At 37.9% G+C, this 16,672-nt stretch overlaps 1 protein-coding gene across 4 annotated transcripts in view; it reads right to left on the reverse strand.

Annotated features, from left to right (window-relative positions):
- R3hdm2 (R3H domain containing 2) overlaps positions 1 to 16,672 on the reverse strand; it is a 190,066-nt gene that overhangs the window by 137,936 nt on the left and 35,458 nt on the right. The window contains exon 1 of one of the 4 annotated variants that reach the window (XM_063254991.1): positions 1,723 to 1,744. The exons of the other annotated variants lie outside the window; for them this stretch is intronic. The gene's annotated coding sequence lies outside the window, so the exon portion shown is untranslated. Of the gene's footprint in view, positions 1 to 1,722; positions 1,745 to 16,672 lie in introns of those variants that run through there. 4 annotated transcript variants of the gene reach the window in all.

Here is a 16,672-nt window from a genome sequence, read left to right on the forward strand (position 1 = left end):
TCCCTGGCACTGCCAAATAAATAAACAAATGAATGTTGCTAGGTGGGGTGGTGCACACCTATAATCCCAGCACTTGGTAGGCTGAGGCAGGAGGATCACTCAAGTTTGAGACCAGCGTGGGCTACAAAGGGAGCCTCAAGATCAGTCTGAACTGCATAATGAGACCCTGTCTCAAAGAAAAAAAGCAGGGGTGTTGGTAGTGGATATACTAATTTCTTTCACTACAATAAGCTTTTTAAAACACCGATAAATAGGCCAGGCATGGTGGTGCATGCACTCCAGAGGCTGAGGCAGGAGGATCACAAGTTTGAGGCCAGCTTCAGCTACATAGTGAGCTCAAGGCCAGCCTGAACTGCACAGTAACACCCCGTTTCAAAAAGCAAAAAAGGACCTTTTTGCATGCAAGGTCATGAGTTTGATTCGCAGTATCAAAAAAAAAAAAAAAAAAAAACCTAAAAAAGACCAAAAAAAAAATCCATGTATAGCCCAGAATGTTGTTTACCTGCCTCAAAATAAAAAATACAAAAAGAGCCAGGAATGTAGCGCTGTGCAAAAGCCCTATGTTCAACCCCAATACTAAAAAAAAAAAAAAAAAAAGAAAAGAAAAAAAAGAAAAAAAATTAAGTTTTGGTGAGGATGCTAAGAAACAACAATCCTCATACGTTGCTAGCCTGTAAAATAATGCAGTGCTACAGTTCAACATTTCATAACAAAGCTGATCATATGCCCAGAACTTCTACTCTTAGATATACTTGAAATGAGTGAAAGTAGACTTACTTTTACAAAAATATGTACAGCAGTATTACTCCCAATATCTAAAAGATAGAAACAACTCAAATGTCCATCAACTGATCAATAAACTATGTATCTCTCTCACCTATATGATATATATTGGATACATATATATGATACATATGATACATTACATCATATATAGGTGATATATATATATATATATATATATCAGTTTTATTCAGTCATAAAAAGGAACAAAATACAGACATATGCTACAAACCTGGATAAAAGTCAGAAACATTATACTAAGTTAAAAGAAGTTTGGCATAAAAGGTCAAATACTCTAAGATTCCTTTTCTGCTATATCATTTCTTCGCTATGGAAAATCCATAAAGACAGAAAGCAGATTAAAGGTTATCAAGAGATGAGGGAGGAAAGAATAGGGAATGATTACTTCATGGATATGTGGTTGTTCGTGGGATGATAGAAAAGTTGTGAAACTAGAGAAAGCAACTGGTTATAAAACTCTGTGAATACACTATCACTAAACTGTATGCTTTACATTTGTAAATTGTGTTTACAAATTTCACCTCAATTTTAAAAGCATAAAGGCTTTTAGACAAATGTTTATAGTATAATTTGTAATTGCCAAATTACATGGATGACTACTCAGCAAGAAAAATGATCAATCTATTGATATGTATACAAATATAACTAAATCCCAAAATAACTATACTGGGTACAAAAAGCCAGACTAAAAGTAAGTAAGAGCATATACAGTATATAATTCTGATGATATGAAATTCTAGACAATGCAAACTATTCTAGTGGTTGCCTGGAGACCAAAGTTTGAGTGAATAAGGAAACTTGTCGAGGTGATGAGTATCTTCAATGTCTTGATTGTGCTGGGGATCAAACACCGAGCCTGTGTAATTAGTTCACTGACTGGTACACAGAAAATGCTGCACAATTGTTTTCAGTGATTACCTGAATGAATGCTCAGCCTCCATGAGACCAGTACTGGAATGGCATCATATACAAGAAACAAATCTAATCTCAAAAAAAAAAAAAAAAAGTTAAATGCAACTGTAAATCTTAGTATTTTGAGACCCTCAAAGAAAATAAAGAGATTCAATTCACTGCAGTACCCCTTAATATCCTCTTTCCCAATTCCTTTTGCTTACATTTCTCATAATCCTGAACCTGCCCAAACCCTCTTCAGCGATTTCTGCTCTCAATTCACAGTAAAAAACAAATGAAATGAAACAAAACAAAAACCTTCTACTCGTTTGCTCTTTTCCATCTATTGATCTCCTTTTCTCAAAAGCAGTTTTCAGCCTACTTTCTATAAAAAAGAAAATCCAAGTCTTAATTACTGGAATGATTCATCTGCTTTTTCACCAAATTATTTATTATAAGTCTTGAACGGAGAAAACAGATCTAGAATCTCTCCTGGTAGATTAAAAGCTGAAATGAAAAGAGGCTAGAGATGGAATAAACATCATTGTCTCCTCATCCCAAATGAGGGAATCATTATTATAAGTGCTATTACAAGACTCAGGGATGAATGCTACTGAATCCACTTCAAAAGCCCTAAGTTCTGAGTGTCACCATAGAATCTTTAACATGCCCAAGCCAGTTTGTATTCTTGGGATGCAAGGGGCCTCAATTTCTGTGTTTTATGGGGAAGTGAGGGCTATTTTATAACACACTATTTTGTTTTACAACTCTGTGCCACAAATATTGCATCACTAAAGCCTGCCCTCAGTATATTATAAAGATTTCCAAGAAAAAGCTCTTTTATGGTTTTATGTTTGTTTTTGTAAGTTCTATGGTACCGAGAATCAAACCCAGAGCTATCACACATACTATGAAGGCACTCTGCTCTGGGCTACATCCCCAGCCCTCTTTTCTGGTTTTTTATAGCCCCTGTACCTTGGGTTTTAGCATCAGTACGTGTAGTAGTTGGTTAAGGTGGGAAAAGGCATGGCCAGAGAATATTATCCTTCTTTTCACCACCAACTTTGGTCCTAAAATACTCCCCATGTAATGAATTTTTTTCCCAAGAAATGTCTAGTCCTCCCTTATGCAAAGAAATTACTAGTTACCTAAATTTTAAGTAGGTACAGTGGTTCAGATGAGTCACTGTACACCAAGAGATGACTCTCCAATGAGTTAAAGAAAAACCAGAGCAACGTAATTCAAAACATACACTATAGTTGGGTGTGGTGGTGCACACCTGTAATCTCAGCACCTGGGAGGCTGAGGTAGGACAACTATCTCGAGTTTGAGGCCAGCTAGGGTTACATGGTGGGCTCAAGGACAGCCTGAACTACATAGTGAGACCTTGTCTCAAAAAAAAAAGAAAAAGAAAAGAAATCGATGCTATAGAGAGGCACAGTGCCACATGGCATATACCTGTAATCTTGGCTACTCAGGAGGCTGAGTCAGAGACACTGCAAACTGAAAGCTGACTTGGGAATTATAGATACTCACTACCATACCCAGTTTGGGTTTTTGGTATTTTTGGTTTTGGTGTGGGTGTGTTACTAGATTTGAATGCAGAGTACATTCCCAGTCAATTTGGTGAAACAGAGGTCTGGCTAAATTGCCCAACTGACTCAAACTTCAGATCTTCCTGTCTCCATGTCTGGAGCAGAACTACAAACTTACACTCCTACATCCTACTTGGAGTAATGTAATAAATGCATCAGCCTCAGAAGCTAATCTCTTCCACCTTGGCATCTCCTAAAGATGAATGATTTTAGGAAAATGTAAACCTGGCACTTGTGAGGCTAAGGCAGGAAGATGACCATGAATTTGAGACCAGCCTGAACTACCTTATCTCCAAAAAACCATTCATTAATGAATGAATGAAAATCAGGTTCTTTTTTTTTTTTTTTTGAAAAATCAGGTTCTTTAGCTTTCTCTGTCAATAGTCTTCCTCACCCGCAATGCTAAGTAGTGTCTAGTATTAAAAAAAAGCATTAAAATACTTTTCTAATTGTCTAATTTACTTACAAAGCTAAGTACTCCCACAAGAAAACTAAGGCTTTCTGAAGTATTCAAATCTTATTTGTATACTTATTTGTAAAATGGCTAACCTGTCAACCTTGTGTTCTCTTCTATATTCTAACAATTTACCTCGTATCCTCAGAAATCTCCTTCTTTTTTTCTAACAGTAAAATTTATACTCAGAAAATAAAATGACAATGATACCTGACAATTGTTCTATGGCTCTGTGGGGCCCAAATCCAGTTATCTCAGGCAGCTGCAATTGCCAAACATGGTTATCATCACTGCACTGAGTAGTGCCTCACAGCCCAGAACAACTTAGGATAAACCGACTCAAGTTTTAAACACATATAAGAAAACAAGCGGGGACCAGGTATTTAGCTCAGTGGCTCAAGCACTAGCCTGGTTAAGTAAGAGGTTGTGAGTTCAATCCCCAGTACCAAAAAAAAAGAAAGAAACACAATGTTGCTAAAAATTATCTAAAGCATTCCAAACGCCTTAAAGATAACCTCATTATACAGATTTCTAAGGCAAAGACATATAAACAGCAAATAAATACATGGGGCTCTGGGGAAAAAGGAACTCTCTTCCGCTGTTGGTGGGAAAGTAGACTGGTGCAACTGTTGTGGAAATCAGTGTCAGGATTCCTCAAAACACTAGAGCCAGGGGTGTTGGCATACTCCTGTAATCTCAGCACTTGGGAGGCTGAGACAGGCAGATTGTGGCAAGTTTGAGACCAGTCTGGGCTACAAAGTGAGCCCAAGGCCAGCCTGAGCCACATGGCAAGACATTGTCTCAAAAAGACAGAAAGAAAAAGAAAAAAAAAAAAACTAGGATTGGAGGTCCAATTTGACCCAGCTCTTCCTCTTCTGGGTATCTTCCCAAAATAATTAAAAACATCATACCACAGTGACATATGTGCACCTATGTTTACAGCAGCTCTATTTATAATACCCAGACCTTGCAAACAATCTAAATGCCCATCGACTGAGGAATGGATAAAAAAGATGTGGTATTTTTATTATACAATGGGGTACTACTCAGCCATAAACAATGGTAAACTGGACATTTTTATAGGTAAATGGATGTACCTTGAGAATATACTCACTAGTAAAATAAGACACACATGTGTAAACATCGTAATTGTTTCACTAGTGTGACAAAATTAAAGAAAAAACACGTATATGTGTATGTATACATACATAAAAATAGTTAAAATAGTTATAGTACCTTTTTTTTATACCGCTAATTTCTTTTGAGTTCACTAAAGAGAAAGATTTGTACTGGGATTGTTTGGACACAAAAGACAGATGCCTTGTACTCTAGGTATGTGACTTGGGGATGACAATATTCACTGTATGTACCACTGTTACTCCCTGATTGATGGACTTTAAAGTTTGTTGTAGTTTTTTTCTTTGTTTTTATGTTTGAATAAAATGGATTTGAAAAAAAAAAAGAAAAGAACCAAGCCTCACAAAAAGGATTCCACACACAAAATAAGAAATATTGAAATTAACTCAATAATTGAAATTCTGAAAAATTTGAACACTATCATAGCTGGTATGTAGGATCAACATATTTTTATATTAGATTTCCTAAAACAGTAAAGGCATTTTAATATATTATTTTCTTTAAATTATATTCAGTTAGGGCTGGGGACATAGCTCAGCAGCACAGAGCTTGCCTGGCAAATGTGAGGTTATGAGTTTGATTCCAGGAACCAAAAAAAAAATTATATTCAATTATTTGTTTTGAGAGAATTTTTTGTTTCTATAAACAATAATGATGCAAACTGATTCAAGTAAGAAAAAAAAGAATAACCTCACAGGAATGGGAAAATTCAGTTCAGCCATCTCACTAATAGATTTAATAACGACCATCACCAAAAATACTTTGTCCCAGACTTCTAACCAGCTGTATTCAGCAACTAATATCAATCTCTGGCAATAAAATGCCATTATATTACAGTTCCTATTCCTAATATATTATCACTGTCTTGGGAAATAGATAAATCAGAAACTACATTTAAGAAATCCACTTTTTTGAGACCCAATGCAATTAATTAAACTTACTTGACGAAGCACAATAGCCTCTAGTCAACTAGAGACAACAAGCTTTAAAGATTATAACCACTGCAACATTTGAGCATACCAAAATAGCTATGAGTAGGAAAACAGCCACATGTCACTTTTAATGGTGCACCTATACTAAAAGTGACCTTCACTCTCTAAAATAAATAGCTTTTAAAGTCAGTTGAATCTTGAACAAGGACTCTAGCTTTTTTCTAAACAAGGGCTATGAGAGCTACTTTAATGAGAGGTCCAATAAACTCAGGGTAAGGGGCTCACTGTATTGAGAATGTCACCTTACCTAAAACTTCTGCTGATTCATCCTGATAGGCTGACAGGTCATAGACATCTCAGCCTTGCCTTGTCTTGTTATTTCACATATTAAAACACTGTCTATCTGAGACAACTACAGTCAATCAGCTTCTGCAATGAACTCCCTGTTTTAACTGAATATCTGGCCAAAAAAAAGTTATTTCACTCTCATATCAGTTACTCTGATTTACAAGCCTTACATGGAAGGGCTGGGAACAAAACCCATAAAAGAATCAATGTCTTGTTCAATTTTATTATAACTGATGATATAGGCAATTCTATTAAGAGATAGCGGGAGGCATTATGGTAACCATTGTTGATCACCTTGTATTATGCTTTTACATTATCTATTATGTCCACCTTTCTGATTTGACTGACTCTGTTCTGCTATGTCACATTTGGTTCTACTCTCTTCCAAAAAAGTAATAAGAACTGTGGGAGCTTCCGGGAGAACATGGAGGACAGATAACAGCAACTACCGGAGGCTCTCTGAAAGACTCGGCTCAGAAGCCAGGAATGGTGCGGACTAAGGAGACATAAACAGGTGGAGATATGCTCCGCTGACTCAGGAATGAACTGGGCTGAGAGAAACCAACTTGGAATGCATTCCTGGTGCTAAAACAGGAACAGAAAAGCCTCGGTGTGGAGGCTGGACCCCGCACCATTGTAAGCCGTGATTTGGGTTTCCCGCCGCGCGGCGGCTGGCTGCCTCTACAGTGGCTCGGCAAGGAGAGAGACGCGCAGAAGCTCTGAGAACGGCAATCTGCGAACGGCAGGGAGGCGTGCACTGACTTGTGGTGAGGTGAGTGAGAGAAGCTGACACTCTACCACAGTTTGACTCCAGCGGAGGACTTTCTGGGTCCGAGCAGTCCTGCGGGAGCAGGGCGCGGTGGTGACTCCAGCCACACATCCCCCTCTCGGGCGAGATCGGTGAAAAGTGCCTGGCCTGCGTGACGCTGCCGGCGGACCTGGTAGGCTGTCCCAACCCAGATCCCAGAGCCTGACGGTGGCCGGGAGGGGAGATGCGTAGGCTGCCTGGTCCGTAACTCCCTGGTGCACAGCGGTGAGCGGGAACACCTAACTGGCGCAATTCGATCAGGCTGTGGCTGACTGGGAGAGAAGCTGGGCCTCTTATATAAGCCTGCATATATAAGGAACAGAGAAGAAGAGGCAGCATGGGAAGAGGCAGCAACAAGAAAGGCTCCTCGGCCCCCAATTCTGAGAAACAGGCAATAGCAGACACCGCACCAATATACATAAGGCACCATATAGAGAGCCTCATAGACCAATTCAGGAATGAAGTTATCAACGACCTGAAGCTAGAAGTATGCAGAATAGTTAGAGAAATGCTAAGTACCACCCAAGAAAAAACAGGTGGTGGAATGGAAGAACAGAAAAAAAGGGGAGAATTGTTTGATGGAGAAAACAGAGAAAGCATAGAATACGTGAAGCAGGTTCAAAGGCACTACCAAGATACTCAGAAGTCTATCGAAGACTGGCATAACAGCTTGAAAGAAACTAAGGACAGAATATCTGAACTGGAGGGCAGACTTGTAATATGGGAGAATGAAATGAAAAACTTCTTAAAAATAACAAAAAAACAAACAGCAATAATACAAAGACAAGAAGATGATAAGAGGAGCCATAACTTAAGGATTAAGAACATAAAAGAAGAAGTAGGGACACAAACAAGTGAACTACAAAAGCTACTCACAGAAATAATCCAGGAGAATTTTCCTAATTTAGCAAAAGGTAAAGATACTCAGATGTATGAGGCATACAGGACCCCAGCTACCTACAACCCAAGCAGAGCAACACCCAGGCATATAATAATAAAAGTTCCAGAAATTCAATACAAGAACAGAATATTAAAAGCTGTCAGAGACAAGAAACAGACCACTTACAAGGGAACACCCATCAGAATTACAGCAGATTTCTCTGCACAAACCATCAAATCACGAAGAGCGTGGGGGGAAATAATTCAAGCTTTGAAAGATAATAATCTCCAGCCAAGATTGAGATATCCTGCACAACTGTCCCTGGAAATTGATGGAAAAACAAGGTGCTTCCAGGATAAAGAGGAACTGGGGGAATTTGCAACCACCAATTCAACTCTACAGAGAGTATTGCAGGATAGTCTAAAAAAAGAAAAATACAAAGAATCCAGAAATAATGGCAGAGAGGCCGCAATGAATGGAGCAGAGAACAAAATGAAGAAGACAAATAGACAGCTACTGACAGAAAAAGAGCTCAACAGAAATGAGGCAGAGAAGATTGGATGATAGGAACAGCTATTTTGGAGAAAATGACATCTTAATAGGTAATACTGATTTAGTATCATCTTGTTTTGAAGTCTCATCTAGCTTTTGTCCTTCTGTCTCCAATGGTCTAAATAGGTTGTATCTTACTGGATTTTATTATGTACAATAGTATAAGCAAAAACCTTGTAAAGACAAGGAGATTATACAGAAACCATTGTTCATTTTCTGTTAGTCGATTCTAAATACTCTGTAATGCTGTCATTCTCTTGAATGGTTTTACATTGTTTTGATATACTTAATGCTACAGTATACGAAGTTGTACTCAAGGATTTCAAAGAAAGAGACAATATGGTAACTACTTTTAGGTTAGGATTATCTGGTGGTGAAACACTATTCTGCTTAAATGGTTATGTTTTGATCTGTGCTGTTTCGTTGTTATGCCCTCTTTTATCTCAATCTCCACTCCATTATTTACTTTTTTATCTTTATCCTTTTAATTAAAGGAAAAAAATAGCAGGATATATTATAGTAACCCACTTTGACTTTTCGTTACCTTGATTTAAAGCCCTGTATTACTCTCACCATCTGGTTTTTAACTGATGTTCCCCTATTCTGTTTTGCTGGATAGTATCAGGTTCAAAAGTTTAGGCATCAGCTGTGAAGATAATGAGATTCATTATGACGCCCATTTCTGTTGACTTTTATCTACTTTTGAAGACCTACAATGTCTCCAATGTTTTGGTTTTGTCGGTTTTATTCTTTACTGTTTTGTTCAATTGTATTATAACTAACGATATAGGCAATTCTATTAGAGATAGCGGGAGGCATTATAGTAACCATTGTTGATCACCTTGTATTATGTTTTTACATTATCTATTATGTCCACCCTTTTGACTTGACCGAGTCTGTTCTCTTATGTCACATTTGGTTTTACTCTCTTCCAAAAAAGTAATAAGAACCGTGGGAGCAATGAAACCCAAAATGTGTAATAGTCATGGTACAAAAGAGAGGAAAAGAAAGTGCTCCAAACTATATAACTGCATGTATATTTAAATGTATAAGATAGAAAATGATATCACAGAGTTTTATTGGATCAATGAACAGAACTGTTTGCAGTAACATTGATGGAATGTCCACTTTACAAGTTTTAATTTTGTGACTTGAACAATTATTTCTAAGATGACAATATGTAATCCATTAACTAGTGATTTCCTACTGTTCATTTTTTTTCTGTAAATCTGTATAACTTGTACCCTTTCCCTGCTTTTCTTTTCTTTTCTCCTTAAATAAAATTAAAAAAAAAAAAAAAAAAAAAAGAACTGTGGGAGCAACAACACCCAAAATGTGTAATTGTCATTGTACAAAAGAGAGAAAAAGAAAGTGCTCTAAATGATATAACTGCATGTATATTTAAGTGTATAAGATAGATAATGATATCACTGAGTTTTGTTGGATCATTGAACAGAACTGTTTGCAGTCTCACTGTTGGAATGTCCACTTTACAAGCTTTAATTTTGTGACTTGAACAATTATGTCTAAGATGACAATATGTAATCCATTAACTAGTGATTTCCTACTGTTTATTTTTTTCTGTAAATCTGTATAACTTTTACCCTTTCTCTGCTTTTTTTTTCTCCTTAAATAAAATTAAAAAAAAAAGAATCAATGTGCTAATCCTTGGTAGTTATCAAGTTTAAAAAAGATCAAAATAACCTGAGGAAGAAACTAAAATTTCAGCAATTAACAGATGTAGGATATTATGGTAATTTGTTGTTTTGGTTTTTTTTGAGACAGGGTCTGGCTGTGCAGTTCAGGCTGGTGTTGGGCTCACTTTGTAGCCTAGGCTGGTCTTGAACTCGCAATGATCTACCGGCCTCAGCCTCCTGAGCCATCATGCCTGGCTTTATTATGGTAATTTGAAAACCACTGCAAAGTCAGGACCTAAAACTATCAGTTCTTGGCCCCATCAAGTAATCACAGAAGATATTCTCTAACCAAGTAAACTGTGTTCTAATATTAACTTCAGAAAGAAAGGCAAGTCAAGGCAAAAACACAAAAACCACCCATTTCATTTTAAAAGAATTAAAAGGAAGAGAAAGAACAAGGAAGAACCACAATCACTTTGAACAGATATATAACTTGGCTACAGTTACTGTCTTTGGAGCAACTTCCATTTAAAAAGTGCATTTTGTTTCTCCACCCCTTGAATTTGATTTGGGCTTGTGGCTTCCTCTGACCGACAGAGTAGGGGCATGAATGGCACTAACTTCTGAGCCCATTTCTCAAGAGACCTTGCAATTTACTTATCACCTTTTTGGAACCCAGCCATCATGCCAAGTCCGCCTAAAAACACCACAGCAACCCAGCTGACAGCTCAAATTCAGTGTTGGACATGTGACTAAGGGCACCCATGTCCAATCATCCCAGTCAACCAGAAAACTGACCACAAATGCATAAACCTAGCCAACATGTGGAATAGAGACAAGCTACACCAAGTGAGCCTTGCCCAAATTAGCAACCCACTTAAAGCATAAGCAAATAGTTGTTTTAAGCCACTAAGTTGTGAAGTGGTTTGTTCCACAGTAGTATGTAACAGAAGCACTCACAATCAGTTGAGTACCACCAGCAGTGCACTGAAATTCAGCATGTACATTTCCAATCTATAAGGCAATTAAAGTCTATAAAGAAGAATATACAGGTGGAGTCCCCAGTTATTGCTGAGTCACTAACTGAGCCACTCAGAATAAAGTAGGGAAGCAAAACTTCATTTTATTTATATTGTTGCCCATTACCATCTGAGATTCACTTCCTGTCAAGTCCACAGTGGCATCAGATTCTCATACAAATCCAAACCCTACTATGAACTGGGCATGGGAAGAATCAAAGTTGCACACTCCATATAAGAACCTAAAGCCTTGGCTTCTCAGCACAAACTCAAGTCAAGGAGAGAGTGGAGTAAAGGGCTCCAAGTTCCAAATGAAAACAACTTCCAAACAAGATTGATATACCCCACAAAACTATCTTTCAAAACTGATGGAGAAATAAGATACTTCCATGACAAAGAATATCTAAAGAAATTTATAACCACCAAACCAGCACTCCAAAATGTTTCAAAGGACATTCTAGAAAGAGATAGAAGGACTACAATTCTATGAACCCCAACAGAAAGAATCTACCAGGGAAGGCAAACAATTGCAGGGAAAAAAAGGAAGGGGAGCCTACGACAGGAAAATAACATGACAAGGATCAGTCAATATGTATCAGTTATAACCATCAATGTTAATGGTCTCAATTCATCAATCAAAAGACACAGACTGGCAGAATGGATCAAGAAGCAAGAGCCAACAATATGCTGCATACAAAAAACACATTTAATGCAAAAAGGAATTCACATATTGCAAGTCAAAGGATGAAAAACAATATTCCATGTGACAGGAACCCAGAAAAAAGCAGGAGTAGCTATTCTATTTGCAGACAAAATGAATTCAAAGCCAAGACTAAGTGAGATAAAGATCACTATATTCTCATAAAGGGAACAATCCAAGAGGAAGAGATAACCATCATAAACATATATGTAACAAATACCAGTTCACCCAACTACATAAAACAATTACTAATGGACATGAAAATCAAATAGGCCCTAAAACAATTGTATTGGGAGACCTCAATACCGGACTGACACAAAAAGACAGATCAACTTGACAAAAAGTCAATAATGAAATATTAGAACAAAATCAAACTTTTGAACAAATGGATTTAGTAGATGTCTATAGTGTTCCACCCCACAACCTCAGAATACACATTCTTCTCAACTGCACATGGGACAGAATACACATTCTTCTCAACTGCACATGGGACATTCTCCAAAATAGCTCCAAAACAGATCATATATTGACTCATATAACATGCTTAAGTAAACGCAAAGGAAATGAAATTACCTCATGCATAGTATCAGACCATAGTGCAATGAAATTGGAAATCCACGCAAAAGGAAACCATATGAACTTCATAAACACCCGGAAATTAAATAGCACTCTACTGAACAACCAATGGGTCACAAATGAAATTAGACAGTTTTTACAGTTGAATGATAATGACAATACAACATACAAGAACCTGTGGGACACAATGAAAGCAGTCTTAAGAAGAAAATTTATAGCAGTAAACACCCACATGAGGAAAACAGAGCAAACATGTATGAACTTAATGTTAAATCTCAAACTTCTAGAAAAAGAAGTGCAGGCTAAGCCAAAAGCTCATACAAGGGAGGAAATTATAAAAATCAGAGCAGAAATTAACACATTGGTGACTAAAAAAACAACACAAAGAGTCAATTAAGAGTTGGTTCTTTGAAAGGTTAAATAAAATTGATAAACACTTATCCAATGTTATCAAAAAAGGGGGAAGACTCAAATTTTAGGAATAAAATGAGTGAAATCACAACAGATCCTACGGAAATTCAGAAAATCATTTACACCTACTTTGAAAACTTGTATTCTAATCAATGGAAAATACAGAAGAAATGGACAGATTACTGAATGCAATTCATATTTTGGTACTATGAACTACCAAAGCTGAATCAAGAAGATATACAAATCCTAAATAACCCACTATCAATAAATGAAATCAAAGATGTAATTAAAAATGTATCAACAAAGAAAAGCCCAGGCCCTGACAGATTCACTACTGAATTCTACAATAAATTTAGAGAAGACCTAATGCCACTACTTTTCAAACTCTTTAATGAAATCGAAAGGGAAGCAATACTTCCAAATTCATTCCGAGAAACAAGCATTGCACTGATATCAAAACCAGAGTAGGACCCAACTAAGAAAGAGAATGACAGCCCACTTTCCCTAATGAACACTGATGCAAAAATCCTCAATAAGGGCTAGAGATTTAGCTCAGCAGCTAAGTGCCTGCCTGGCAAGTATGAGGTTGTGAGTTTGATCCCCAGTACCAAAAAGAAAAAAAAAAGTCCTCAGCAAGATACCAGCAAACAGACTGCAGCAAATCATCAAGAAGACTGTATACCATGATCAAGTGGGATTCATCCCAGGATGCATGGATGATTCAACATATGTAAATCCATAAATGTAATACATCATATTAACAGAGCCAAGGACAAAACTCATATGATCACTTCAACAGATGCAGAAAAAATTTTTGACAAAGTCCAGCATGCATTCATGACAAAAATCCTACAGAAAATTTGAACAGATGGCCTTTATCTCAGTCTGATAAAAGCCATCTACAACAAACTAATAGCCAACATCACATTAAATGGTCAAAAACTGAAAGCTTTCTCTCTAAAATCAGGAACAAGACTAGGATTTCTACTGCCTCCGCTCTTATTCAACACAGTCTTGGAAACTTTAGCTAAAGCAATTAGATAAGAGAAAGAAATAAAAGGAATACAGATAGAAAGGAAGAAGTTAAACTATCGCCATCTGCAGATGACATGATACTCTACTTAGAAGACTCCATATCTCCACCAAAAGATTAGTAGATTTAATAAGCAAATTCAGTTAACACTACTCAAACAACAAAGTCAACACTCAAAAATCAATCAGCCTTCCTGTACACAAATAACAAACTCATAGAGAGAAATCAGGGAAAAAACATGTTTTACAAAAGCATCCAAAAAAAATGAAGTACCTAGGAATCAATCTCACAAAAGATATAAAAGACCTCTACATTGAAAACTACAGTACTCTGAAAAGGGAACTATACAGGACATTAGAAAACAGATTCCCAAGCCTTCACAGAAAGCAACTTGGTCAAGCAATGACTGTGACTCATCCTGACGGCTGACAGAGTCAAGAACTGAAAGGCTCTAAACATGGTTCCAAGGCAAATCCTGAGGAAACATCACTGACCTTGATAGATAACAAGAGGTTAATTTTAATTAGTACAGGTCTCAATTTAACTTGGTCTTCAACATCCAGCAGAAAAGTATAATCAAAAGATATATGGTAAAAAAAAAGTCATAATAAGTTAGATATAGAAATGGACTCCAATCTTTAATCTCTTCTGACACCTATTACCCCAACTGCTATGGGCAATTAAGAATAAATTACAGGGGCTGGGGATTTAGCTCAGCAGCATAAGCGCCTGCCTTGCAAGTGTGCAGTCGTGAGTTCGATTCTGGTACCGATAAAAACGAAAAAGACAAAAAAAAAAAAAAAAAAAAGAATAAATTACAATAATATCTGTAAGAAATCCTAACTGCTGCTATTACAAAAACAAAAAGGGGGATATATTAGGGACCACAAATGCACAATGATTAGTTCTGCATCCTAAGTGTGGGATTATGATATCTCTCTTTTTAGACTTCCGATTAACTCTTGGGATGAGCCATCCTCTCCCAGCCAAGACTAAACTAAAACTACTAAAATGAAAAAGAACACTCCCAAGTAAGATCCTTCTTACTTAAGATCATCTCCACCCTCTTGTGTTATCCCAGGATTTCTTGTTGCCTGTAGTGTCACAGACTTCATAATCTTCTGCCAAATTAAAATCTTCCACTAGTCTCACCTATTATTGTATATATCCATTGCATTGTGCACACCCAAAAAATAGCGGCTGGTTTGGAGAATCTGGGTCTTTTCCTGTCCTGAGACAATGACCTTACAGCAAAGGACAGATATCCTATGCTGTTGGGTAGAAAAAACCAGTACAGTGAAAATGGCCATACTTCCAAAACTGTTATACAGATTCAATGCAATCCCAATCAAATTCCAATAGCATCTCTCACAGAATTACAGCAAACAACCCTGAAATTCATCTGGAACCAGAATAGCAAAGGCAATCCTGGGCAAAAAAAGGCAAGGGGCCCCAAAATCCCTGCCTTGAAATTATACTACAAAGCTACTGTAATTAAAAAAAAACAGCATGGGTACTGGAAAAAAAAAGATCTAAGGCTTAATGGAACAGACAAAAAAGATGTACGAACAACTCCACAGACAAAATAAGCCATCTTCTAGTTGACAAAGATGCCAAACACCTTCACTGGACCAAAGATAGCCTCTTTAATAAATGGTGCTGGACCTTTCGGGAGAACATGGCGGATAGATAGCAGCGGCTTTGGAGGCTCTCTGAGAAACCACACTTAAAATCCAGGAATGGTGCCAGGCGAGAAGTCCTAAGCAAGGGGAGATACACCCTGCCAACCCAGGAATAGACTAAACTAAGAGAAGCCAAGTGGAAACGCAATCCTGATGATATAACAGGAACAGATAAGGTCTCAGTGCGGAAGCTGGAGCCCGCGCTACTGGCAGCCGAGATTTGAATTTCCTGCAGCTGCTGCTGCATCCCAATCGGCATGGCAAGGAGAGAGGCGCGAAAGCTCTGAGAGGGAGAAGCGGTGAATGGAGTTGAGAGCGGGACTGGCAGGGAGCCCTGCATTGACCTGCAGTGAGTGAGCAGATCAGAGACCCTTCCAAGAGAAGGCTTCAGCAAAGGACATACTGGGACTGGGCAGATTAGCCAGAACAGGAGGCTGCAGTGTCCTTAAGCGTATATTCCCCTCTCAAGCGGGTTTGGTAGAGAGTGAACCACCTGGGTGACACCGCAGACTAAGACCCTGTAGGCCAGCCCAAACCAGGTTGAAGCGCCTGGAGGTGCACCCTAGCAGTGAAGCCTTCAGTAGGCTGACCTGGAGGGGCGGGCCCAGTAGAGGGCGCCCAGGTCCGTGTCTCCCTCGTACACGGCAGTGGGTGGGAACACCTAGCCGGCGCAATTCAAACAAACTGTAACCAAGAAAGAAAGAAACTGGGCCTCCTATATACGCTTGTATAGCAGTAACAAAAAATATGGGAATAGGGAGCAACAAGAAAGGGTCCTCGGCCCCCAATCCTGAGAAACATGCAATAGCAGACACGGCACCAATAGACATAAAGCAATTATCTCCAGAGCCTCATAGATGAGTTTAGGAATGAAGTTATTAATGACCTAAAGCAAGATATAAGTAGAATAGTTAGAGAAATGCTGAGAACCGCCCAAGAAAAAAACACATGGTGGAATGGAAAAACAGAAAAAAAGGGTAGAATTAGAGAAGGGTAGAGGGGGAAAAAATAGAGAAAATATAGAATACATGAAGCAGGTTCAAAGAGATTACCAGGAAACGAAAAACTCTATTGAAAGCTGGCATAACAGCTTGAAAGAAACTAAGGATAGATTATCTGAACTGGAGGGCAGATTCATAATATGGGAGCATGAAATGAAAAACTTCTTAAAAATAACAAAAAAACAAACAGCAATAATACAAAGGCTAGAAGA

This window comes from Cavia porcellus, unplaced genomic scaffold (genome assembly GCF_034190915.1).
Source record: "Cavia porcellus strain 051 isolate PalLab524CR breed Dunkin Hartley unplaced genomic scaffold, mCavPor4.1 scaffold_8, whole genome shotgun sequence".
Taxonomy (NCBI): Eukaryota; Metazoa; Chordata; class Mammalia; order Rodentia; family Caviidae; genus Cavia; species Cavia porcellus.